Raw genomic sequence first — 26045 nt, forward strand, 5'->3', positions numbered from 1 at the left:
ACCTGCAAACTGATAGAACCGCAAGCTTACATCTGAAAGCCTCTAACCGGTCCAATCACTGACGAGTAGCAGTTTTTGATACCTTGTGCTCGTTTAGTATATTCCGCATTCTTATATTACCGGAAAGCGGTTGCGTATAAAAGTTGCCTGCGATATCACTTCCGTGGAAGCCGACGATAAATAAAGCTATTTCACACACGCCTATAAAGGCAATGGTTAATTCAATGAAACTTTTATCACTTTCATGTCGACGAAACAAAAATTACTAGGATTTTGTTTTTCTGTATTTGAAAATAGAATTTATGTTAATTGAAGGAATTTGTGTAAATTACAGGAAAAACAAATACGGATAAAATTTTGTTTATTCTGATTATTATTATATGATAAAAGACAAAACAGATAGTGTCAATCTCATTGGAAATTCGTGTCATTGCGTATAGCTAAATAGGGGGCGGGGTAGGGGGTATTTGGACCTTAAGTTCGGGTATTACATTTATAACTGTTTTGAGCAGTATTTTGATCTGGTGACGTGACAGGGGAGAGTGGCAAAGAAAATGTCGAAGTTTTGAAACTACTGTTCCAAATAATCTTCTAATCTGTCGACGAACACCTGAATTAAAACATAGAGGTGAATTATCAGTAAAAAATCTCAAATATGTATGCTCGTTTAAATGCATCCTAATCGTAATTCGCTGTATTTTATCCAATATTTGTATCTCAATGTAAGCAATGTTAAATATATTGACCTAAACGAAATTATGACACTGTATTTGAAAATAATTATTCGTCTAATTATTACTAGTTATCGCGTATGCGTTGAATAGTTAACCCCGCGCGTTGCATCAGAAGGTCTGTCATTGGGTCAAGTGGCGTGGTTTCGATTCCCAGCTTGTACGTGACAAGGAGTAGGGTCGCCTGTCCAACCTCGTGGGTTTTCTCCGGTCCTCCGGTTTCCACCCACTGCTAAAGATCCCTACGCGTGTCGAATGTACGTTAAACTCTCTCTCTCTCTCTCTCTCTATCCGTCTTCTTCATTGGTGCAGAGAAGTAGCTTGCTTGATAAACTATGATGTAGTTTAAATAACCGTGATCTGTCTTCAACAAGATAGTTCTGTTATTTGCTGAGAAATTACCGGGGAGTTTTCAGCGTGATAATCACTATGTCAGTGCTGGACACGGGTGGAGTGGGTGGGTGTAAAGGAACAGTGTCTAGTCTTTCGGATTATATAAAAATGAAACTCTTGACAGTTGGAATTTAAAATAAGAGTAGGGGAGAGGGGATACGTTGAGTCACCCCCTCTCCAGCCTGTATGTGTAAAGATGTACGAATGGTGGTGCCATTAAATAGTCTAATAAATAATAGTATATGGTGTAAGGTACAAGTCAATTTCGTCAAGAACAAAGTAACTACGTACAAAAATCTTACGTTCATGTAATAAAATTCAATTGGTATAATTAATTTATGTATTTTCTTTAATACGATTTGAAACAGTGATACGGGCATACTAAACAGTAAATAACCGACTTACTAAATGGATCAAAGAAATTGTTTGTGAACAGTATGTTGACACATTAGTGATTAATTCATCACAATTCCAAGACATTACGAGAAGGTTTAGAATCCGTACATAGTCTATACATCAGTCTATACGTCAGTATCTGGTGTGTCCACCGCGAGTGTCAATAACGGCAGCGCAGCGACTGTACATGGAGTGGACCAGACGATTGATGAACGCCATTGGTACCTGGAACCACACTCTCAGAAAAGCCTGGCGCAATCCATCGGCTGTGTTAGGTCTCGGTACAACGTTATTAAGTCTCCTCTGAATTTCACCCCAAAGATGTTCAATCGAGTTTAAGTCCGGACTAAGGGCAGGCCAGTGCACAACGTTGACATCGGTCTGCTGTAGAAAGTCCAGAGTAACTGTGGCGGTGTGGGCACAGGCGTTGTCATGCTGGAAAACGTTGTTTCGATGACGTGCGAAATGTGGTATGACGTGGCGCCTGAGAGTCCGATCGATGTAGCGCATTGCTGCGATGCCGCCTCCTCTCCCTGGACCAAGATTTTGGAACACCACACGACCCACTCTCTGGTTCAGGCCGATTCTACACCAAACCATTATGCGTGGACCTCCCTATGAGTCTCGTTCTATGACACATTGGTCAGAATAACGCTGGCCGCGTCGACGCCATATTCTGGTCCTGCCATCTGCAGTTGATACGCAATACCGACTCTCATCTCTGAACAGAACAGTTCTCCATTGCCTATGTGGCCAGTTCTGGTGTTGTTGGGCAAACTCTAGACGTTCACGTCGATGGCGTGGGGTGAGCATCGACCAATGGGTGGTCTCTCTGGTTGGACGTCGGCGCACTGTATCGGTACTGATGGGTCTTCCGTGTGTTCCCACTGTCTGTCGTGCTGTCTTAGATGCCTGTGTGAAGGGATTCTGCACGTGCTATCGCACAGCATGGCGGCCTTGTCGCCTTATGGTTACCCTTGGTCTACCAGGTCGGGGGCGATCATCCGTGGTGTTGGCGAGTCCCAAAGCGTTGCTGAAGCCTGTAAATGGTCCGAACATTGACCTGGAAGTGATTGGCTACGGCTTGGGCAGTGTGGCCAGCGTCGAGTCTTCCAAGTGCCTGGTTCCTCTGAGATGTCGTGAGTCGTGGTATGTTGCTGACGTTGTAGTGTGAATGATTCAACCAGGTATTGGGGTGCATCTTATAGGGCTGGTCCCGGTGAGTTACATGAAAATCATGGAGAATACATTACCATCTCAGAAGTCAGGTTGCGTTTTTGAGAACATTTCCTGGGTTCAATTCTGTGTTTGGGAAGGAGCCTTATTGCCCATGTAAAGTTGGGGATGTGGTTACAAATATACAATAAAAACATTTGGCAAGTTTTATGCAATGCGTCTATTCAGAGTAACATACCAACGTGACGTGTCTTTTGCTGCTTAGTATATTAGGGTCATAATTGTTTTTTTTAATCACTTCGACTGAGTGCTTAGTTGTTCTGACTTCAACCAAGTGCTTATACGTGTTGTTCTGACTTCAACCCAGTGCTTATCGGGTGTTTTTCTCACTTCAACCCAGTGCCTATTGAGTGTTTTTCTCCCTTCAACCCATCGCTTATCGAGTGTTTTTTCTCACCGACAAGAGCGTTTTGTTGTCAATAGGCCGCAAAGTAAATACTGATATATTTAACTAATCCTGTATGATTATGGGCTAATTGTTTCTGGTCGCCGGACTCTTTAATGATAGTTTACAATTCATCCGACAAACGATTGATCCAATTTTGGGGTCATCAATCCTTGTCGATATTCTTAATCCGTAGACTACCGTTCTTGGGGCGGGCGACTGGTTATTTTGAAAATCTATGTCTAAGAGAGTCCATGCTCGGGTTATATCAGAAATCAGAACAGGTTTCAACTTTACGTTTCCATCTAGACCCACTATCTTTTTTTTCCATTTCTGAATGTGATTAATTGTTTTAAGGCATCTTGATGATTTTGTACCACAGATTCAGAAAAATGCTTCTTAAATGTAACATAAGTAGTTCACTTTCAACCCCACGAAGAGCAGGGCAATCAGTCGACCTTCATATTCAGGCGTTAACACTTTAACTACTTCACCTGTTGCTGCTGTGGTGGTGGTAGCACTGGAGATGTTCTCTATTTCCTTAATTTTGGTCTCAAATCCATGATGGTCTTCTGAAGGAAGTTCCCTATCATGTTCTTTATTGTTTAGAGCTTGATTATATCGACAAATCAGCGTATTTATTATATATACACCTTTGGCTTCCAGGTTTTCTTCTTGAATGATTTCATAAACCTGTATTAATTTTGAGGAGAGCTTCAAAATCTTCACATAGATGTTGTAACCTAATCATAGAAGCTTGACATGCTTTTTTTTTATCTCGTCTGTCTTCGTGGCCATCGTTATGTACAAGTTGCTAATTTTTCAGAATGCGATATTAACTTGAAACCCAGAAGTCGCATAGGTGCGGTGGTGGCAGCGGATATAAATACTGAAAGCATAAAACTGTCTGTGAACTATGATCATGTATTTGTTGAAAGAGTGTTACAGACAGCAACATCATTTGGTATATGCGTTCTAGTGCATAGCTCTTCTACAAAGGCTGAAACATTGCGAGGTAAGCGAGGGCCAGTCACCCGTACTGCTGTAATACATTTCGAAGGTAGAACTACAGGAGTTTTTCCGGCGACCTTCACAAATCCAAGATGGTTCGTTGCGCCTTGGTACAATGTTTCCAAATATGCTTAAATTAGCCAGGATAATCCCAATGTAAGGCAGTTCAAGTCCATTTGCTGCACGAACAGTGAGAAATGAAGTTTCAAGAAGGTCAGCTGAAGATTTCAAATATTTCTCATAAAATGACTGTACGATAGTTGAAACTTGAGATCCAGTATCAAATAAAAATCTGCAAGTTGCATTCTCAATTTTAACATCAACCAAAGGGCAATCCCCGAACTAAAACTAAAACTAGAATCTTTTAATGTTATTTCTTCTGAAAGAGCTATAGCACCTCTTCGTGATCTTTAATCATTTTCTGACCATTCCAAGGCACTCTGTCTCACGTCGAGGAAAGACAACCCTGGATTTTCTCTAATTTGTTTCTTTATTTCCTTGCATAGGTAGGAATCGCCCGAACCATCAACGAAATGATCTCTAACCGCACTCTCACATACAGCTTTTAATGGATCCTTTTCATGAACTCTATCCATAATGTCACGAATGCTATATGAAAATTCTCGTACACTCTCTCCTGGTCGTTGGCGCCTTTCGTAAAATAATCTTAATAACTGCGATGTTGAATGTGGTTCGGAAAATGTTTCACGTAGTACTTTAAAGATACCGGTCTGGTCATTTTGAACTTGTCTAAGCTTAACTTTCGCTTTCGCATCTCCTTCTAAATACGAATATATGCTTCTGCTAACCTAGGCAAATAGCAGGAACATTCCTTTCTCTATTTGGGCATATATATTCTCTTTTAGTAAGAGCTCTTCTAGCATATGCCAAGGCTTTTTGGTTTTAACAAAGTATAATAAGAATATTAACAAAGGCATTAAACATTTTATTTTTTATTTTTTTATGTACATGTAAGACCCTTTTTTAGTCATGTAAGTGGATTTTTGAATAGATGTATACTGTAATCAAAGATTATAATTTCAGCATCGCGGAGTTTTTCACGAAGAAATTGATCAAAATATGAACAATAAACATGGGGATTAAAACCACTGAACCTATTGTGTCGGGATTCTACTAAATATTATTTTTGTGCTTAAAAATATGTGATTCAAAAAATAAAATGAAATGAAATTGGGTTTAACATCTTACTGTTCTGCTCCGAACTGGGCTAATGAAGACGGGCACACGCCATACAGTGTGCTATGAGGGAAATTTTGCCCGGACAGCGGCACTACGGCCTACTATTATATCGAATTCTGTCAAGGGATCTTTTACGTGCACGCCAATGTGTACACGGGACCCCTGTTTTTCGTCCCATCCGAACGACTAGACAATATATACATGTATATATATGTAGATGATGCTAGTACTAAAATCCCAAGACCAGATGAAGATACTGGTTGTACTGTTTACAGAGAAGTGGGTCTCGCCAATAGGGGACCTAACTCCAAAACATGCAGTGAGGCTCCGAATGTTGATCAGGATATCGTCCTGCAGAATAAAAACGACCTTAATACATTTAGTAATGCAGAGGACTAAGAAGATTATAAAATATTATATAATTTATTTCTGTTGATCAAAGTGCTATAGAATAAATATACATGACCGCGTGGTTCATTCAGTAATACTTGGTAATTTGAGTTAAAACAACTTATGTTGTTATATTTCAAATTGAAGCGTTGTGCTGCAGACACGTGGGCCAATCAGTTAAATGATGTTAGCAAGGAAACACTACACAGAAATCAGATTACACTGCTGATTAAAATACTTTTAAGACATAAAATTGCATACATAAAATAATTGTTATAAGATAGCCGAGGAAATACGCCCACACCATCAGCAATGTCTTTAACAATGATAACCATAGGCAGCAGCTAACCAGCTTGTTGATCAAATTTGATAAGGACCAAGCATGCTTCGACAAATCTGACTTCTATCGTATTCACAAGCTTGGAAAAAACCTGTAGCCTGTATCGCATTCACGGGGTTTTCGGAAAAGGTCGAGGTGTGAATTATTCAAACTAGATTTGAAAGAAATCAATTAACAACTGTAGCCTCTGTCTGGTTCTCAAGGTTTTCGGAATAGGAGGAACAACTGGAATGGAAGATTGCGGACCTCTCGTGGTCTCGTGGTACCATTTCTGCACACCAACTTTTTTTAAGACATCCGCCGTTAAAAACTGTTGCCTCTATCACGTTTACAAGGTTTTCGACAATGGGTGGCAACTTCTTAATGGAAGGTTACGGAGCGCTAAATATAAATTTTGTTCGTTCTGTCATGACCCCGATACTTCAAATCACATCTGAAAAAGATCTGTTAAAATCTGTAGCCTCTATCCCGTTAACAAGCAAGTTGTTGACGAATGTACATAAGTGACGACATAATAAAAATTGCAATGCTTACACGATGTAAAATTGCAATAATTGAGATACTATTATGAAAAGGTGGTAATATCAATGCAATATGGCCGCGCCGCAGGACAGTATTTGGTATTAGGTTTCTATAGAATTGAAAAAATGAAATGAAATGGGGTTTAACGTCCTACTGTTCTGCTCCTAACCTGGGCTAATGAAAACGGTCTATAGAATTGATATAAAGTGTACCAGTCAAAATACCCATCTCTCCCTCTCCTCTCTCTCATAGATGTACCGTAGGTTATATGAGACCAAGTCTACTGATGCAAAGTCATGCAAGTCCACTGACGCCCACTGACATTTTTTATACGCTCACATTTTCATGTGGACGTATTATGCCGTCGATCCTGTCCGCCCGTCCACAATTTCTTTGTGGACACTCTACAGGTCACAGTTTTTTATCCAATTTTGACGAAACTTGAAATATAGGCCTATCTCCAAAAGATCTCGGTTACTTTTGATATTGGCGTGTATCGGACCATAACTTCATGGATTATGGACAAAGATGGTACGAAAAATCACGTTTTTAGTTTGTGGACCCTAGAAATGACACTTTTTATCCGATTTGGATGAAACTTGAAACGTATGTCTATAATCCAAAAATCTTGGTTCCTTTCGATATTTGCGCATATCGGACCGTCACTTCCTGGATTATGGACCCTGATTGTACGAAAAATCCTGTTTTTAGCTTGTGGACTCTCAAAAGGTCAACTTTTTTTATCCTATTTAAAAAAAACGTTTAAATGGATCACCGTTACACCGTAATAAAGGTTTAGTTAGAATTTCGTGAAAATCGAACCGAAACTGCCTGACAAAATGACCACTCTTTGTAAAACTATGTAATACCAAGGTTGTGGACCCTCTAGAAGTAATAATTTTTATCAGATATTGATGAAACTTAAAATATATTTTTATGTCCCAAAGATCTCCATTCCTGTCGCTATTTGAGCATATCAGTCCGAAACTTCCTGGATTATGGCCCCTGATTTACGAAAAATCGAGTTTTTAGATTGTGGACCCTCTAGAGGTCACAATTTTTATCCGATTTTAAAAAACCGTTTAAACATATTACCGTTATACCATAATGATGGTTGACGTCGAATTTCGTAAAAAAAAAATGAACGACAATATTGCCGGTCCCAGTACGTAAGTATGTAATACCAAGGTTGTGGATCCTCTAGAGGTCACAATTTTTATCTTATTTTGATGAAATTTAAAATATGTATATATCCCGGAGATCTGGGTTCCTGTAGATATTCACGCATATCGGACCGAAACGTCCTGAATTATGGCCACTGATTGTACGAAAAATCACTTCATTTTTTGAGCTTGTTCTCTGTCCATCTCTTGCAAAATGTGGGCGTATCTTGCATGGCAACCGCTTGTCTTTATAGAATTCAGATAATATACCTCTTCTGATGTATATCTCAATGTATTGACTTGTGTATGCAATATTGAGTCCAGTTTACTTTCGTGACCGGCAATTAAAACCTATCGCCCAAACTAACGTTTTGTTTAGGTGCGTTACGCATCACGTGCAAAAAATTACCTGTATAAATACCAGGTAGAGCGGTAGAAGAATTATTTCCGTTTTAGAGAGAATAGTATACGTAATAGAAGTAGGTAAATTTTAATTTGGTAGTGCACGCAACATTGATTTTATTAACGTGTCGAGAAATATGCGGGGTTTTGGCATCATTGTAGTATTCTGGACATTTTACCGACACATGGCAATCCTCAAATATATATATAACCCATCTGCCGTTCACAAGTACTCGACACATGGAGGGGTGTTGGATGGCCGAATGGTTAGCACGTGCGCGCTGTATCATAAGGCCTGTCATTGAGTCAACTGGCGTGTTTTCAAATCCCCGGTTGTACGTGACAAGGAGTATGGTCGCCTGTCCACTGCTAGACCCCTTCGCGCAAGCGAATTATTGAATTAAAATTAAACCATGTTAGTCCCGAAATGATCTAGTTTGTGTCAGTGGACGTTAAACCTCTCCTCTTCTATTCTCTTCTCTCTTCTCTTCTATCTATCTCTATCTATCTCTCTATAGACACATGGAAGCTATAACAGCTTTACTTCAGCGAGTTCTGTTGGAAAGGATATATCGTACCAGTCTCGTGACGGTGGTAATTTGTCTTGCAATGGCGCAATTGTTTTTAAAGAATGCAGTTTCACATAATTATAGTTGTACTGGCCCTACCCCATGTCATGATTTTCAACATTCCGATTCTGTCGAATTCAAATTGTGTTTTTGAGAATTGGTTGCTGGTGTTAACGAGATCTTGAAAACATTTTAATGTCATGTATCTTCCTGATTTGATTATTGTATCAAGAATTGAAAGATTAGTGTATTCTTTGAGATTAACAATCCTTTACGAGAGGGTGCGATTCCTCTTGAATAAAAATTTTCGATCCAGAATTGTTTCCAGAATTTTTAATTTACCCATTCCATATTTATCTGTATTGAATGTTCATTTATATTCAGACCATGTTGATGCTTCAATTGGCCGTGTTTTTACAAGCTTTGGTTGTTGCGGCTAACTGGGATCTTGACCATTATAATGGCTACGATAAGAGGCAAGCCGGTAAACTTGTACGACCTTTTGGTTCAAACAGTAAGTTTATTTGTTAAATACCAGTTGAGGAGCAGATTCTTATGTCGCAGTAACCATGGAACAGTGAATCTGGCATATAATTAAAGTTTATCCGGACAAGATTTCGAAATCTGACGCCAATATTCAGTATCATCTCGAGCACATTTAGATACCAAAATTCAGACACTAAAGCTGTTGTCGGTGCATTTTTGATTACTCCCCATTCCAGGTGTTGTCACATTTTTTTTTACATTGCCCTTAACCTCGAAGAAAAGGGTCATCAAGGAAATAAATCTTTGCTTTAGAGCGTTACGTTTAATTTATCGGGAAATATGTTCGTCAACCGACAACGCGGCAAGAATTGGCCGTGGCACTGCAAGAGGAGTGGGTCAGATTACCCCAAATCGTGATTGGACGTTGATTAGGAGCATGCCACGACGAATTGCTAAATGTCTGAGGATTGTTGGAGCAATTACTCATTAAGACAAGTCAAAAACGTACATTTTCAGTGTATCTCTTTGCGATTAAAGTGGGGGCTGTCAGATAAGCCGCCCATATGAACTGTTAATGTGTAGGCAGTTGGCCTTTTATTAACATACTGGATACCTCTAGTAAAAACAGCAGTGCATTTCCGCAGTTTTGTATTGTTTCTGGATATCTTTTGAACCAAGGGTCACTATTCTTTGTTGGAAAATAATGAACAGTCCGTCCTGTTGGTGTCGGACTAGTTTGCAACAAGATGGTGTCACTTTACCTTTCCCAAATAAGACCGCGCATCAAACCACCACACTACCGAATTACACCATCTGACATTCAGAAAATATCAAAATTTATGTCGTTTGAATATTAGTATTTACGAATACATGGGTCATTGGCTAGATTATACTGCCTTTTTACATTTATCATGAACAAAAACTAAGCGAGGTAAATAACCCTAATACAAGATGTCGACGCCCATGAAATTAATTTAAATGCCATTTCAGAAAAAATAAAATCTTACTTGAATTGCCGGTTCAATATCCAACACTTTAATTTCTTTTATTGTAAAATATCTCTTAATTTCTTTTTATTGTAAAATATCTCTTCAAGCACCATATCTGTTTTTTTATTAATCGCAAATCGTCACCATGACTTTAATTTAAAAAAAAAAAATCCATTGCCCATGCGAACCCGTCCAAGGAATAGAACTACACTTTTTATTATAAGGTTCCAAAGAATAGCAATGTATAGGTCTTGGAAGCCACGGTGGGTAAGTAAGACGCTGACTCGTTAGCCTGGAGCTCTCGGGTTCTCTCCCAGCGTTGGCCGAGAAAGTTCATCGGGATTTTGCGGCGTGATTTTTATTTTCCCCTTGTCAGTGGTGCAGGACGAAGGGCCTGACAAAGGACACTCGTCTAGTCATTCGGATGGGACGAAAAACCGAGGTTCAATGTACACATTGTCGTTCACCTAAAAGATCCCTTGGTAGTTGGAATCCAATATAAGAGTAGGCCTTATCGCCGCTATCCGGGCAAAATATCCCTCATAGCACACTGTATGGCGTATGTTCGTCTTCATTAGCCCTATCAGGGCTGAACAGTAGGACGTTGAGCCCCATTTCATTTATCATCCATTGCCTTTAGATAGACTTGTTATCTAAAATGGGAATAACATAAATATATTATTTTGAATTATTAAAACTGTTTTACAGAAAAAGTGGTGCGTGTGGCTTCTAATACATTTATTAGATCTCTGAATTTCATTTGTGAAGTAACCAAAAGAGTAGAAAATGCTGAAATGGGAAAGGCTGTAGAAGAGGTGTTCGAAGGTTTAAAGGAATCGTGTGATGCTTACCGTCCAGTTAAAAAACAACTCAGTAAGTTTGTAAATGTTTACTAAAGCAAATTTAGATAACTGTTCGAACTGCATTCAAAATTTCTCTTAAAAGTGCACTTTGCGTGATCAGAAATTTAAAGTTGTATATACTCATCATCTGATTAAAATAAGATCTATATTTCGTTTCGTTTTTTTATATACTTTCGATGGCCTACACCACATGAAGATCTGACCAGTTGTTTTGGGAGGTCGCGTCAGAGGTCAAATATCGACTTTTGACCCCATGACGTCAGACATTTGAACCAATCAGCATTGATGTTTGTTGTAGATTAACCACAGTTCCGTCCACCTCACACCAAAAGCTCACCGTAACGGACCATTTCATTAGCAAATCACTCGCATCATCCAGAACACGTCAATAACAATTCTTCCGGATCCTGGTGTAGTAAAGACAAGTAAAACGAAATTTTGAACTACAAAAAAACGAAACGAAATGCGATCTGTGTTTTAATCAGATTGGTATATATCGAGACTCGATGAAACGTCGGCCCCAACCGGGAAATATTGCGCTAAACATGTCGACAATACCAAATTCCCTTGTGTATATACATTTGCATGCACATAAAAGAACCCTTGACGGTTGGAATTCGAAATAAGAGCAGGTCGAGACACCCATGTCTGGGCAAAATTTCTCCCATGGCACTGTTTTTGATCAGGTTTATCATTAATTTTTAAAACTTTTCCAATTCAGGAACTAGACTAAGACAGAAAATATTTTTGAAAGCGACCCCCCAGCCACAAGTTACTACTTCACCACAAAGAAGAAATAAACTGGAGAAAAGAGAACTGTTGAACGCATTACTTCAATTGTTGTAATAAAATGTTTGTAAAATGGGTTGACTTTCTCGTTTTATCTGTTAAAACCGCCGAATCTCCGGTTTGGCTAGTACAGTACACTGAAAAAAAAACTTGTGTTGGATCTCAACACAAGTACTTGTGTGAAAATTATTCTACACAAAACTTGTGTTGTTTTGCATTGCATTAACACAAACTTGTGTTCTTTTTAATGCATTAACACAAATCTTGTGGGTTTTTTCATATAATTAACACAAGTAATGTGTACCGTCAACAAATATTTTTTTTTAAATTTGAACTCCATACAAAGTCTTAATCCGGGCGTCCACAAGTATAAGAAAAGTATTTTTTACTCAGACATGATGGCCAGACAGACTTGAATGCTAATTGGTGTTAAGATGTCTGTAGTTAAAATAAAGTTGTTGATTTTTTTATGGGCCCAATAAACTGGTAGATCAAAGGCCTATTGAGCGCTCATGCCCGGTGTGATTTTAACAATTGACTCCAAATGCATTGACAAGAAAATAAGTTAAACTATTATTTAATGTGATTGGTTGATAAAATCAACGTACTATAGGCTACAGTTTGTCTGCGATATCATCTCTGTGCAACCGGACATTAAATGAATTGATTTCACACAATTCATTTACCATTTTAACAGCGTGCTGAAATGATTTTTGAGCAGTGATATGTTTGACAAATGTAAGCTAATGGTCACAGAGAATAAAAGACCGCAGGTTTGTGAATATTTATATAAAAAAAAATAATACCATTTATTTTATGATCAGTAGTGGAATACCGCGTTTTATCAGCGAAATAAAAGTGTTATTCCACTGGCTAGTTGTTTTTACCTAAAATGATTGTAAAATCATAAAATAAATAGAACATTACGCATTCGTGAAAATATAAGTTTTCTTGCTTCTCGATGAAATAAAATATGTTATTCACTCTAAAACGACAAATATCCTCTATGTATGTAATTTAGCATCGATATTGTTTTTGTGTATAATATTAGTATTTCGTTTCCTTTAAAAAAACTCCAACAATTTAACCCGGAAGTTCATGTTTAAAATGGCGGGCGGGGACAGGGAAAAAATTTCGGCATGTTATCAAATCTGTTCAATTTTTCTGAAATCGTGCTTAATTAACATTAGTTGTTCGGCGCTACGATGTTGTTCAAATACGTACATTACAGAATCACATTATGATTAAACCAGAAACGGCTCGACTTGAACCAGCAGGTAAGAATCTGTTTTGAAATTATATCTTGGGAGGTTGGATTGGATTGGCGGCCATTTTGAATCTTGTTTCATGATTTTTTTATATTATAAAGATTTTGCCAAGAGTAGACATAAACGCGGGCACAGACTAGAAAAAATCTTTTTACACTTTTGTGTTAGTTGAATTGTAATCTAATTTATGTTTAAAAAAACAACCTTAAATCAAATAAGCAGATATTTTCCCCAAACCCTCCGTTCAACCTCTGACTCTGTCACTCTGTGGAATATTATTAGGCCCCTATTTTCCTGATTCAGTCACAGTTAATAAATAATAAATAATGGAACTAGAATCAGTCTGTGGAAGTTTCTCTATAGTTTCATTATTTTTTCCAGTCAGTGATGATATGACTCATTCCACCTTACAGTTACAGCAATTACCGTATTGAGAATTTACCGTTCAAGGACTCCATTTTGGCATTGAATTAGAATTTGAAGAAAAACTGGTAACAATTTCATTTAATTTTTATATTTTCTATTTTTTTTTTTTACCAATGTCCTACAATGATTAGTGTATGTGAACATACAATCCCAAGTAAAGTATTTATATGACACTTACATGCAACAGAGAGAGAAAAATGACATAAACAAGGCCTTACGTGTACTTGTATTTGAAGAATCAAGTAGTCCAAGCTATGCCTACATGCATATACCGGTAATCAACTACGACGACGATTAGCTTTCTTCCGTTTCCACCCTTTCCCTGCACACTGTTCCATTCTACTTAGCCTACAGACGCTAGGTCGTTTCGGGAAAAAGGACAGGTAAGGTTAAATTTGATATGAATAATTCGTTTGCTGGTATGGGTATTTGGCAAACGGAGGAAACCGAATGGCCCAGAGAAAAACTCAAGAGATTGGACAGGCGACTCTACTCCTTGAAATCGAAACCATGCCACTTAACACAATGACAGACCCTGTGATTTCATGTGAATGCATTAACTACTAGACCATTCCCCCCAGCCCCAACCCATATTGAATAAAAGTATGGCTTATTTCAAATATATTTACATATAAAGAAAGTAGAGAGACGTCAATCTTACTAGAAAAATACTAGATTACCTGAAATGAAATGGGGTTTAAAGACAACGTCCTACTGTTCAGCTCCGACTGGTCTAATGCAGTGTGCTAAGAGAAAATGTTTGTCCGGGCAGCGACACTATGGCCTACTCTCATAGCGAATTCAAACTGCCAAGAGAACTTTTATGTGTACGCCAATGTGTACATTGGATCTCAGGGGAAACCACTCTGAAAAATCAAGATGAGCTTTCTTGGTCAACCCCAAGAGGTAACCTGTGGCCTCCATGCTAGTATTCCAGCACCTAACTCACTCAGTCACCATGGTCGTCTTCTAATTACTGCGACATTGAAACCATGTGACAAACAAGGATTATAAAAATAGATTTTTACGGCTTAGGTAGTTCCTTGGGATTAAAATTTTTGATACATATAGATACATTAGTTTCAATTTCAAATCACACAGTTTGTATATATGGTATGGTAGCTTTAATGGTAAATTACATATCATGTATTTATTTTTTCAGTTTCAATATTGGATGTATATGCAAATCACCCAGGAAAAGATCATGTAACAAAAGAAATTATAAAAGTAAAAAAATGGAAGAAGAAATGGCTGGAAAAAATGATGATAGAGCAGCTTTTTCTTGGTGGGTAACTATTCAATTCTTATAGAAAAGATTGCTGTTATGCTATTTTGAAATCTAAAATTCAGTTTAGTATAGTAAAACTGTACACGTACATGTATGAGCACAGACAGAATCTTAGTTAGATATGACTGTCTCATCTGTGGCAAAGCAAACCAACACATGAAACAAAACAAATGTAGTTAAATTAACATTTTTTGACTTAATCAAAACTGTCTAGTCAATTTAAGCCAACTAATGTAATAAATTGCATATTTTTTTTCAGTTAGCCACCTCGGAAGATCAAGACAGCTGGAAAGGGCTATTGATATTGTGGAAGTGTTTTCTTACAGAGGTTGCTTATCAGACAAAGGCTATGTAAGTACCATGCATATTTGCTTTTTGAATCAGGAACTGGTTCTATACACTTGGTGGGGGGGGGGGGTTGGATGGCCGAATGGTTAGCATGTGCGTGCTGTATCATACGGCCTGTCATCCTCGGTTGTACGTGACAAGGAGTAGGGTTGCCTGTTCAACCTCATTGGTTTTCTCCAGGTCCTCCGGTTTCCTCCCACTGCTAAAGACCTATATGACTTCAAAACTATAAGATGGATGCAATGTTACACCCTTTCATAATCATTATTATAAAGCGTTCAAATGCATGAATTTGTAAAATATAATTAATATCATATTGTAATACTGTTTGCAATACTGTATTCACCACTGCCTTAGTGGTGATAATTGGTAAATTAAATGATTATTTTTTCATTTTGTCTTTTTTTCAAGACTTTTGTTCTGGCTTCTGACCCATTGAGGCATAATAATCTACCTGGGTCTGTAACTTGAAAAGACACAATAAGTATTATGCAAAGTTGAAACAAAATAGAGACTCAACGTGTGGAAAAATAAGTTATTTATTTAAAAATTGTGAACCGTAGAAAGTATATTTATTGCCAACTCAACCACATACTATCATCCAGGGTTTATGGACCTACTTATAGTCCAACCTTCGATGGGTTGTATGTTCAATCTAGTTGGGGGTGTACGATTGAACATACAATAATTCAATAACTCACTTCTCTTAGTATAATCTTATATTCTGTAACAATATCTAACAATGATAATATATACATATAATACTGACCCACAGGCTAGGTAACTTAATAAGGAACAGCATCTAAGAAATAACTTGTCACTATATCAGAGACCTGCCCTTCAGTATGTCCTGATGCCTGCCTGTGGTTAACTCACCTTTTTCTAATATACAATTTTCAGGACTTTTATACCTTAGCTTTGTTTCTTAGTTACCCTAACTTTATAATCCTTAATACCTTACTGGATTAACTTTACAATAGATAATAATTTATGAAACAATGTCTCTCTAATATAATTACAGAGTTTATTTTAATTAGGATTCTGGCTAATCTATAATGGCTCTGGCCTCAAATTAACTATGCTCTAATTCTACCTGGTCATAATACTTGAATATTAAGCCATCAAATTATTTTATAATTTTGAAAATGAAATGAAATGGGGTTTAACATCCTACTGTTTTGCTCATAAACTGGGCTAATGAAGACGGGCATACACCATACAGTGTGCTATGAGGGAAATTTTGCCCGGGCAGTGGCGCTACAGCCTACTCTTATATCGAATTCCAACTGCCAAGGGATCTTTTACATGCACGCCAATGTGTACACAGGACCTCGTTTTTTTATCCCATCCAAACGACTAGACAGCTGTCCTTGTCAGGTCCTCCGTCCTATATCACTGACACGTCGGAAAATCTGGATGAACTTTCTCAGCCAATTCAGGGATCGAACACCCGACCTCCAGGCTAGTGAGCCAGCGTCGTACCCTCTTAGCCATGTGATCTCCTTATAATTTTGAAAAAGAATATAGTGATTGTAAAAGCTAATAAGTTATCAGTTGCATTTTATTTTTGTTTTTAATGTAAAATATCCCTCTCCAACACAATTATAGTTTAATTCTCTCCAGAAATTTGTGTAAAATATAGACTGTAAATTAAAACTTTCATCTTTTAACTGTTGAGTCAATTTAAGTCATCTAATACATAGTATGTTTTTTTCCAGTTAACTACATCAGAAAGATAAAAACAGTTGGAAATGGCTATTCATATTGTGGAAACTTTTCTCACAGAGCTTGATAATCAGGCAAAATGTAAGTAACATACATATTTGTATTTTTAATCAGGAAGTAGTTTTATACACTTGCTTGGTAATCTAGTTATTCTTCTTGGGGCAATGCCTAGGACTCGGCAGTTATGATAGGGCCTATGTGTATTTTTACAGTAAATAGCAGTAAAATAATGATGGACAATATTTTACTTTTCAAATAGATTTCAATAGATTTTAAAGGGTAACATCCAATTTGTTGTCAATGGAAATAAAATAAGAATGGGTCCAAAAATAATTAGACATTGCCAAGTAAATAGGTGCTGCCAATGATGTAGTAGGGAATCTGGATTTGCAGAGAATACATGTATGAACCGGGTGAATAGTTGACCTATTATGAGACTTCAGTCCCAAATCTCAAGACTTTTTTCTGACTTGGCCTGACAAAGACAGCTGTCTAGTCCTTCCGATGAGACGAATATTGGAATGCACGTAAAAGATCCCCTGGCAGTTGGAATTCGATATAAGAATAGATGATAGTGCCGCTGCCCGGGCAAAAATTCACTCATAGCACACTGTGTGGCATATGCCCGTCATTATTAGCCCAGTATAGGAGCAGAACAGTAGGACGTTAAACCCCATTTCATTTCATTTTTCTGACTTTTAACCCATTTTGATTTGAGCATAATAATCTGCCTGGGTCTTTAAGTGGACAAGACACAATAAGCGTTACGCAAAGTTGAAACCAAATAGAGACTCAGTCTCGATGTGGCAAAATAATTGTTTATTTAAACATTGTATTCTTATTGCCTACTTTTTATTTTTTAGGCTGGAACACCCTTGAAAAAGAGAACCCAAGCATCAATTTATTTTATACTTCTGGGAAAGAATGCATTTGACCCAATTTTTAAATATTTATTTTTTGTTATTAATGTTAAATTTTCTTCCAAAACACAATTAGATTTTAATTCTCTTCAAATATGTATGTATAATATAGCAAGTAAACTGACATATAAATCACTTAGAATTTGGTCGGAAATCATAAAGTATTTAAAAGGCATTACTAGAAACCAAATGTAGATCAAATACACCCAGAATTACAAAACCTTGACCTACATTAAGGTGACTTTCCCTTGCTTATGAAATGAAATACGTTTTAATATCCTGCTTTTCTGTGTTCTTAGAGTGATTCTACCCTACCCGTATATCAAATATTTCAACTGTCAAGGGTTCTTTAAAGGGTACCCAGGGGGGCCGAATGGTTAACACGCACACATTTGATCAGAAGGTCTGTCATTGATTCAAATAATTCAATTTTCAAGGGTTCTTCAAAGTGTACGCAGTTGGGTTGGTTTCGATTCTGGGGGGTGGGGGTGGATGGCCGAATGGTTAGCACGTGCATGCTGTATCATACGGCCTCCTGTCATTGAGTCAACTGGAATGGTTTCGAATCCCCGGTTGTAGACAAGGAGTAGGGTCGCCTGTCCAATCTTGTGGGTTTTCTCCGGGACCTCCGGTTTCCTCCCACTGCTAAAGACCCCTACGTGCTAGCGAATTATTGAAATAAAATTAAACCATATGTTAGTCCCAAAATGACCTAGTTTGTGTTGAGTAGACGTTAAACCCCATTTCTCTCTGTCTCTCTCTTTTGATTCTGGGCTTGTACCCAATTATCCCTTGCCATATCCAACACTGAAAAGTGGGAACTATGTCGGAAAATCCAGTTGAAATTTCTCGGCCAACGCCTTATGCTCACTGAACCACTGTGGCTTATGACTTGTGATTGTATATAAATCTTTTGTACATATGATATTTTTTTATTTCAATCCTGTAATCTTGATGCTTTGCTTCTTTTATTTATAAAATATTCATTTTGTTTGGGGTTTTTTTAATGAGGAAAAGGCTCTACATCATTTTATTACTCCTGCAAAATAGAGCAATTTTCTTTTGTTAGTTTTCTGTGTATGCTAGTTATTTCTAGATGCCTCACAAATCACTTGTAGTGTGATTTTGTAGCATTTTTCAGTTTTTGAAATTGTTTCAATTTAGTGCATAATTAATCTTATTAGTGCTTAGTTTGGATGTTATTAAATTTATATATATTTGAATTATATATTTTGGGGTATGGGTTAGGGATACTGTGTACATATCTTTATATTCTCAGTTCTTGTTTTGGGGTAAAGAACAATTTAAATAGCTATTTTATATTTTGTGATGGGTAAAGTGTGTGGGGCAAAAAACAATTTAAATAGCTATTTTGTGATGGGTAAAGTGGGGGGGGGGAGGGGTCATTATATATAACACAATATAATTTGTATTAGAATTGAAGTCTCTGTTTTTCTGTTAACATTTCAAATATCTATTTAGTTTTGATTTTATGAATAAATAATAATCTTACAAAATTTTTTTTTGTTTCCTTCTTTTATCAAACTTTACAGGTCTAACAGAGCAAAGAGAGGGGTCCTGCATAGAAAGGTTGCTATGCTGGATATAAATTGGGGAAAAATACAACACAAGTTTTTGATGATGGTTATACACAAGTTTGTATGAAACAACACAAGTTTCAGAAATTTTAACACAAGTTTCAGAAATTTTAACACAAGTTTCAGAAATTTTAACACAAGTTTCAGAAATTTCAACACAAGTTTCAACACAAGTATTGTGTAGATTTCACACAAGTTTTGTGTTTGATACATTTTAACACAAGTTTTGTGTTGTTTCAACATTTAAAACAAGTTTTGTGTTTTAACACAAGTTTGTGTTGTTAAATAGAGACACCTAACTTGTGTTGAATTTAACACAAGTTTGTGTTGTTTCAACACAAGTTTTTTTTCAGTGTAGGGTAAATTTGGACTCAATAGTAAATGTTTAATATGTCGTGCTAATCCGCACAGTATTTCATTTTAATGGATCTTAATCCACCTTAATTACCCACCATTTATATCTACTTCACATTGTCTTATATATTTCATTAAACCTGTCTCAAGTATTCTTTGTTTTAAACTTTAAATTGAGCTTATAAATTATAATTAACGTCTACGGGCTATAGCGTAAGTTACCAGGGTATATTGTTTTTAGATTTATAGGAGTAATGCCCTAGGCGATGCATGGGGATATATAGACCCAAATGACAGAATTTGAGGAGAAGCTTGCTACACACGTGTCTTGGGAGATCAACTTAGATCACATACCTAAGGACAGACCTTATTTACCTGTATTTCGAGACATAAGTTGATGTCAATTCCAATATCCACATTGGAGCTTATTTACTATTAAGCATTGAACCAATAATTGTTATATTAATTGTCTGTTGTGATTTGTTGATTACTGTTTACCAAAAGATTATAGAGAAATATTAACAACCATCAACATTCTTGTCTTCATTTAATCAACAACGAAGATTACAGAAAACACACCAAAATTTCACTAGTATGCTCGAGTGATCGAGTAGACACCTATTAAAGGCGATAGACAAACATACCTGGATTTTTCTTCGGGTACCCGCTAACGCCCCCCCCCCCCCCCGATCCTTTACGATTGTTCGGCTGCTCAAAAGCAAAACTCTTTACGTTAGACATATCACGCCATACAGTTTGATGTAGCTTAATCAAGGAATGGGGGGGGGGGGGCATTGTCGTATTGGACAGATAATTGGGTTCCATCTACATTTGTAAGTCGCACTTGAGAGTGGTGTCTACCTTTTCCGTCAAAGGGAGCCGTCGTGACTCGGTAACCTGGAGAGGTCCCGGGTTCGATTCTGGTGTTGGGCGAAATAGTTCCACACTGGATTTTCCGGTGTAGTTCCCCCTTGTTAGTGACGCTAGACGAAATATCCTGCAAGGGCCACGCTTAATCGTACGGATAGCCCAATAAGTATAATGGTGATGTAATTTCGTACAGCAGAAATCTAACTTTAAACTGCAAATCCCCCTGCCTATTTTGTTTGCAAACAATATCTGTATTAATTTAAAAAGCAGGAACCTCTCGAAACGGGTGACGAATAAGTGCAAAACGGTATATAAACGCCGATTTCCAAAGCAGTGCATAGCTAGATGTGGCGTGTATATGTTTAACCTACAATAACCTATCTATTACGCCTAACCTGATTGTTTTTTTTGTTTTTTTTTTTTTTTTTTTTTTTTTTAAAAACCCAGTTTATTAACCAACAACATACATATACATATATATAAAACATGCATATATAAATCATGAATATAAGTATAAATATAAATCTGTAGATAATCTAAAAACTAGGATTGAATAAATATTACCTATATAGAGAACATAACGAAATGTATATTATATATATGAATAAATATTTTTAATGATTTTGTTTTATCTTCAGGATGTTGTGTCCGTCTTCTGTGTTGTATATTATCTTAGTTTTCATTTCGATGTATGAAGTATAACTTCTGGTATTTGGAACACTTTTTTTGACCTTACATGAGTAGATATAGTATTTTGATAACAATATAAGTAAATTAACAGTATTTAATTCTTTTTCATTTTTTAAATTCTCATGTATAATTATACCTAAGTGTTTAATTATACTAGTAAGATTAATATATATATTATTATAGATTAATATTTCATGTAGTTTCTGCCATACTAATTGAGCATATTCGCATTGAATGAAGAGATGATCGATATTTTCAATTGTAGAATTACAAAAATCACACAGTAATGAGTTAGATAATTTCATTTTATATAATCGATCGTTAAGGTAAATTACATGGTGTATATATCTAAAATGAAATGTCACCATTTTTGAATCTCTAGTTATTCTTCGTATCTGTGTAAAAATGTGTTTAACTTGGTCTTCTTCTAGGGCAATACTATAATTTTTTTCCCACCTGGCAATAGCTGGTGGTTTTGTGTAGTTCTTTTGTACAAGTTTTTTATAAATGTCTTTTGAGGTTATATTTGATATATTTTTTTTGTATAATTTTTCTAAAAAATTATCCAAATTTACATTTAATCTATTGTCAAAAATTTTAGTATTCCAACTGTATTCCGTTTCCGATATTGTTTCCTTTACCTTTTTAATGTTAACCAAAATTTGATTGATCTCCATTAACTTGATAAGATCATTATCATATTTGGAAAGATTGATGTCTGCGATATCCTCAACAAATAAAATGTTATCGTTAATTAATATATTCTTGATTGAAGACTTATTGTTAATTCTTAGATTATGGTTATTCCAAATCAATTGATTTCTTAAGGGAACCACTCCGTCAATATAGCACGTGTATATGTTATACCAGTTTTGAAATAGATTTGTATAAAAGGGTGTCGAGATAATGTCTCTAATATTGAAGTTAGATAACGGTATTAAATATCCATTCTGATTTTGTAGGATATGTTCGTAAATAATTTTCCATGGTTGTTCTTGTTCGGAGTATATTTTTTTTATCCAAAAGATACTCTGGCTTTTCAACAATTCATTAATGTTTATCATATTTAAACCCCCCATTTCAAATTGTTGGGAAATAACATTTCGTTTTATTTTATCTGGGCCTGACCACAGGTAGTTATATATAATCGTATTAAACTTTGAAATGATATACTCTGGAATATTTATCGTTAATGTTGGGTACAGTATTTTAGAGATACAGAACGTTTTTATAACCTGGATTTTGCCTATTAATGTTAAATTTCTTTTTTTCCACCTATTCAGTATTGTTTTGATATCCGAAATCCTTTCTTCATAGTTGTATTTATTGCTTAAACATTTATCATTTGTGAAATAGATTCCCAAAATCTTAATTTTTTCTTTCTGTAAAATTATTCCGAATTCATTAGCAATGGATTGTATATTTTCAGTTTTACTATTTAGGTCTGCTATCTCGGTTTTGGTTGCATTGATTTCAAGACCGGATACTTTACTAAATTTCTTTAATATTTCGAAAAGGTGTCTTGCTGATTTGAAGTTTTTCAGTAAACAAGTGATGTCATCAGCAAAGGCGGTCAGTTTTAATGATTTTTGTCCAAATTCTATGCCTTCAATATATTTACAGTTTCTAATATTTTGACATAATGTTTCTAAAACAAGGTTAAAAAGGTTTGAGCTACTTGGATCCCCCTGTCTAACTCCTTTACTTACTAGGAAGTGCTTCGTTGAGAAACCATTGTTCATAACAGTACATGTAATATTATGATAAAGGGTCTTAATCCACCTCACAAAGTTTTTTTGAAAGCCAAAATATCTAAGCACTGAAAATAGATAATTATGATCAACACTGTCATAGGCTTTCTGAAAGTCTAATGCTAATAATATCCCAGTGATTTTTTTCTGGGCTGCTAGAGTAAAACAGTCACTTATTATCCTGGTATTTTCCTGTATGTGTCTACCAGGCACAAAGCCTGTTTGATTTGGATGAATGAGGTCGTTAAGGAATGGTTTTAGTCTTATGGATAAGGATTTGCTTAAGATTTTTACATCTACGTTAATTAAACTAATTGGTCTCCAGTTAGTTAGTTGAGTTTTATCTTTTCCGGATTTTGGGATTAATTTTATTACTGACTGTCTCTGCGAATTAGATAAGGTTCCATTTTCGAAGGCACAGTTGAATGAATTAAGTACATGGACCCTTACAAGTTGCCAGTGTTTTCTGTAAAATTCAACAGTAAGTCCATCGTTACCTGGTGTTTTGTTATTTTTGAATGATTTGAGGGCAGTTTGACATTCACAATCACTAACCTTGTGTTCAAATATGTGTGTTAAGTTGTCTTCAATTACTGGGTGTGTATTATCATTCATTATAAAAATATTTTGTGTTTGTATAGATTTATTCGTTTGTGAATACAATTTTCTGTAAAATTTATAAATTTCAAACTGAATTTTGTTAGAGTCTGAAATCATTTCGTTATTTTCATTCGTTAGTCTTTGAATAACCGTGTTTATTTTGTTTCTTTTTTCTATTCCAAGGAAGAATTTTGTATTTTTTTCTCCTTCTTCGTGCCACTGAATTTTTGCACGTAGGATTGCCCCTTTAGTTTCATCCTCATAGATATTGTTCAATTTAATTTTCACCTCGTCAATACGGTTCAAAATGTTTTCAATATTTTTTGTTACGTTGGCACTACCTAGTTTATTCTCGTAATGATAAAGTTCGTTATTCAGAGTTTCTTTTAATTTTCGTTTGATAGTTTGTTTACATTTGCAGTACAGTATTGTTTCATGTTTAATTTTAAATTTGAGAAAATCCCATAGCCCCCCCTTATCATATTGATCATGATATGAGCTACACCATTCTTCTATCGACTTTTTCAATAAGTTATAGTAATTGTTATCATTGTTTAAATCATTATTATAAATCCATAAACCTGGACCTCTTCTTTCATTCACGATAACGTATTCAATAAAGACTGCGGAGTGATCGCTTATTGTATTACGTATAATAGAGCAAGATTTTATATAATTTTGAGTACTCTCTGATGTCAACCAAAAATCAATTCTACTCTGTATAAGTGGTTTATTTTGTCGCCATGTAAATTGCCGCAGTTTTGGTTTTCGTATTCTGAATATATCTACTAATTCATATTCATTAATAAGTTCTTTTAAAGCTGCTAATCCCTTGGATTTTACTCTGTAATTACCCCCACTTCTGTCTAAGTTTGTATCTAACACATTATTGAAATCTCCTCCCACAAATATTATATCATATTCTTGGTTAGAAAGAGTTTTTGTAAGTGTATTACGTAGTTTATTAAAATAAGCATTTTGATCACTGTCGGATGTTGGACTGTATGTATTTACAAGAACTGTAATTTTTTCTTCAGCTTGTATTATTAATATAACAAAGTACCCATTTTCATCTGATATACTCTTAATGACTTTTGGTTGAAAATTCGAATTGAATAGTATTGAGGTTCCTGCAGAATTTGTTGAACCATGAGAGTAGTAAATTGTCCCACCCCATTCTCCTTGCCAAAAGTCTTCATCTTCCTTTGTACTATGAGTTTCTTGTAAGAATATTATTTGACCCTTTTGCTCTTTTAGCCATAGGTAGACTTTTTCTCTCTTTTGTTTATTTCGAAGTCCCCTGACATTAAGTGAGAGTGCCCTTATTCCTGCCATTTTAACGGACAATATTGTATTTTATAAATTATCTTCGAGATGTTATTTAAGGTAATATTGGGGTTTTTCATGGTTGTATATTTAATAATAATGTATATGTGATTGTATATTAATGTGTGTATATTATATGGTGCTTGTTGAAACTGGTTTGTTATAATTCGCGTTCGCTTCATCCTCCTAGGTTGTTAAATTGGAGAGATGTGTACAAGGTGTTTTATGCTATAAGTATAATTAACACAATCTATATTTTGTATTGATTATACCATTGCGCATGCCTATTCTTATTCACTATCTAGTGATAATGATATAAATACATAAATGATATAAATATATAAACGATATAAATATAATAGTTCGTCCTTATTTTAGTAGTTATAATTGAATATTGGTGAAGAGATGTGTTTGTGGTGTCTCTGAATACGATATTTGATGTCCCACCGTAGTCACCACCACCCTTGGGTTTCCTCGATAAGAGAGAAGCCTCACCTAATTGAATATATTCGTTGGATGATTATCACAAAAGCCTGTGACTGGTATTTACAAATTATATTTTAGTCCAAAATTTCCAGTCTGTAGCGTACTTGCGTAACAATATTTGTGACTGGTTATTAGTGTTTGTACATATAACCGAATTGGGTCAATGCATGGTCATGTACGAGGCGTGTGTCAACAATAATATTTACATCATGCTTTAAAGATCCGTTGACTGTCTTCTTTGGTCAAAAGGGGCTGACATGAGTTTGTCTCGAAAATTTTCGAATAAGTTAATCTTGATTTTTACTCTTCCTTTAGATTTTGCATATACCTGACCATTGTAATACCACGATTTTTCTACACAGTCCATGTTATTAGCCCTATTCATTAAACTCAGATTGGATTTGGTAATGTCGTCAGTAAATTTCACGTTTTTTTCAGCTACTATTTTTTTGTGTATCATTAGGTTTCGTTTGGCTTCCGAATTCGACATTTTTACTAAAATCAGGCTAGGTTTATCGAAATTCCTGGAA

The 26045-nt window shown here is 35.9% G+C and overlaps 2 long non-coding RNA genes across 2 annotated transcripts; both read left to right on the plus strand.

Moving 5' to 3' along the window:
* The first annotated feature begins 8159 nt into the window (after window positions 1-8159).
* LOC126807922 (uncharacterized) lies at window positions 8160-11941 on the plus strand. Its single transcript, XR_007674211.2, has 4 exons — window positions 8160-8246; window positions 9123-9252; window positions 10922-11086; window positions 11798-11941. It is a non-coding gene; the product is annotated as an uncharacterized LOC126807922 (long non-coding RNA).
* Window positions 11942-13830: 1889 nt separating this feature from the next.
* On the plus strand, window positions 13831-18833 carry LOC130014385 (uncharacterized). Its single transcript, XR_008789385.1, has 5 exons — window positions 13831-13942; window positions 14722-14844; window positions 15107-15198; window positions 16914-17001; window positions 17784-18833. It is a non-coding gene; the product is annotated as an uncharacterized LOC130014385 (long non-coding RNA).
* The last annotated feature ends 7212 nt before the right edge of the window (window positions 18834-26045 follow it).

The sequence above is a fragment of the Patella vulgata genome, chromosome 9 (assembly GCF_932274485.2).
Source record: "Patella vulgata chromosome 9, xgPatVulg1.2, whole genome shotgun sequence".
Lineage (NCBI taxonomy): Eukaryota > Metazoa > Mollusca > Gastropoda > Patellidae > Patella > Patella vulgata.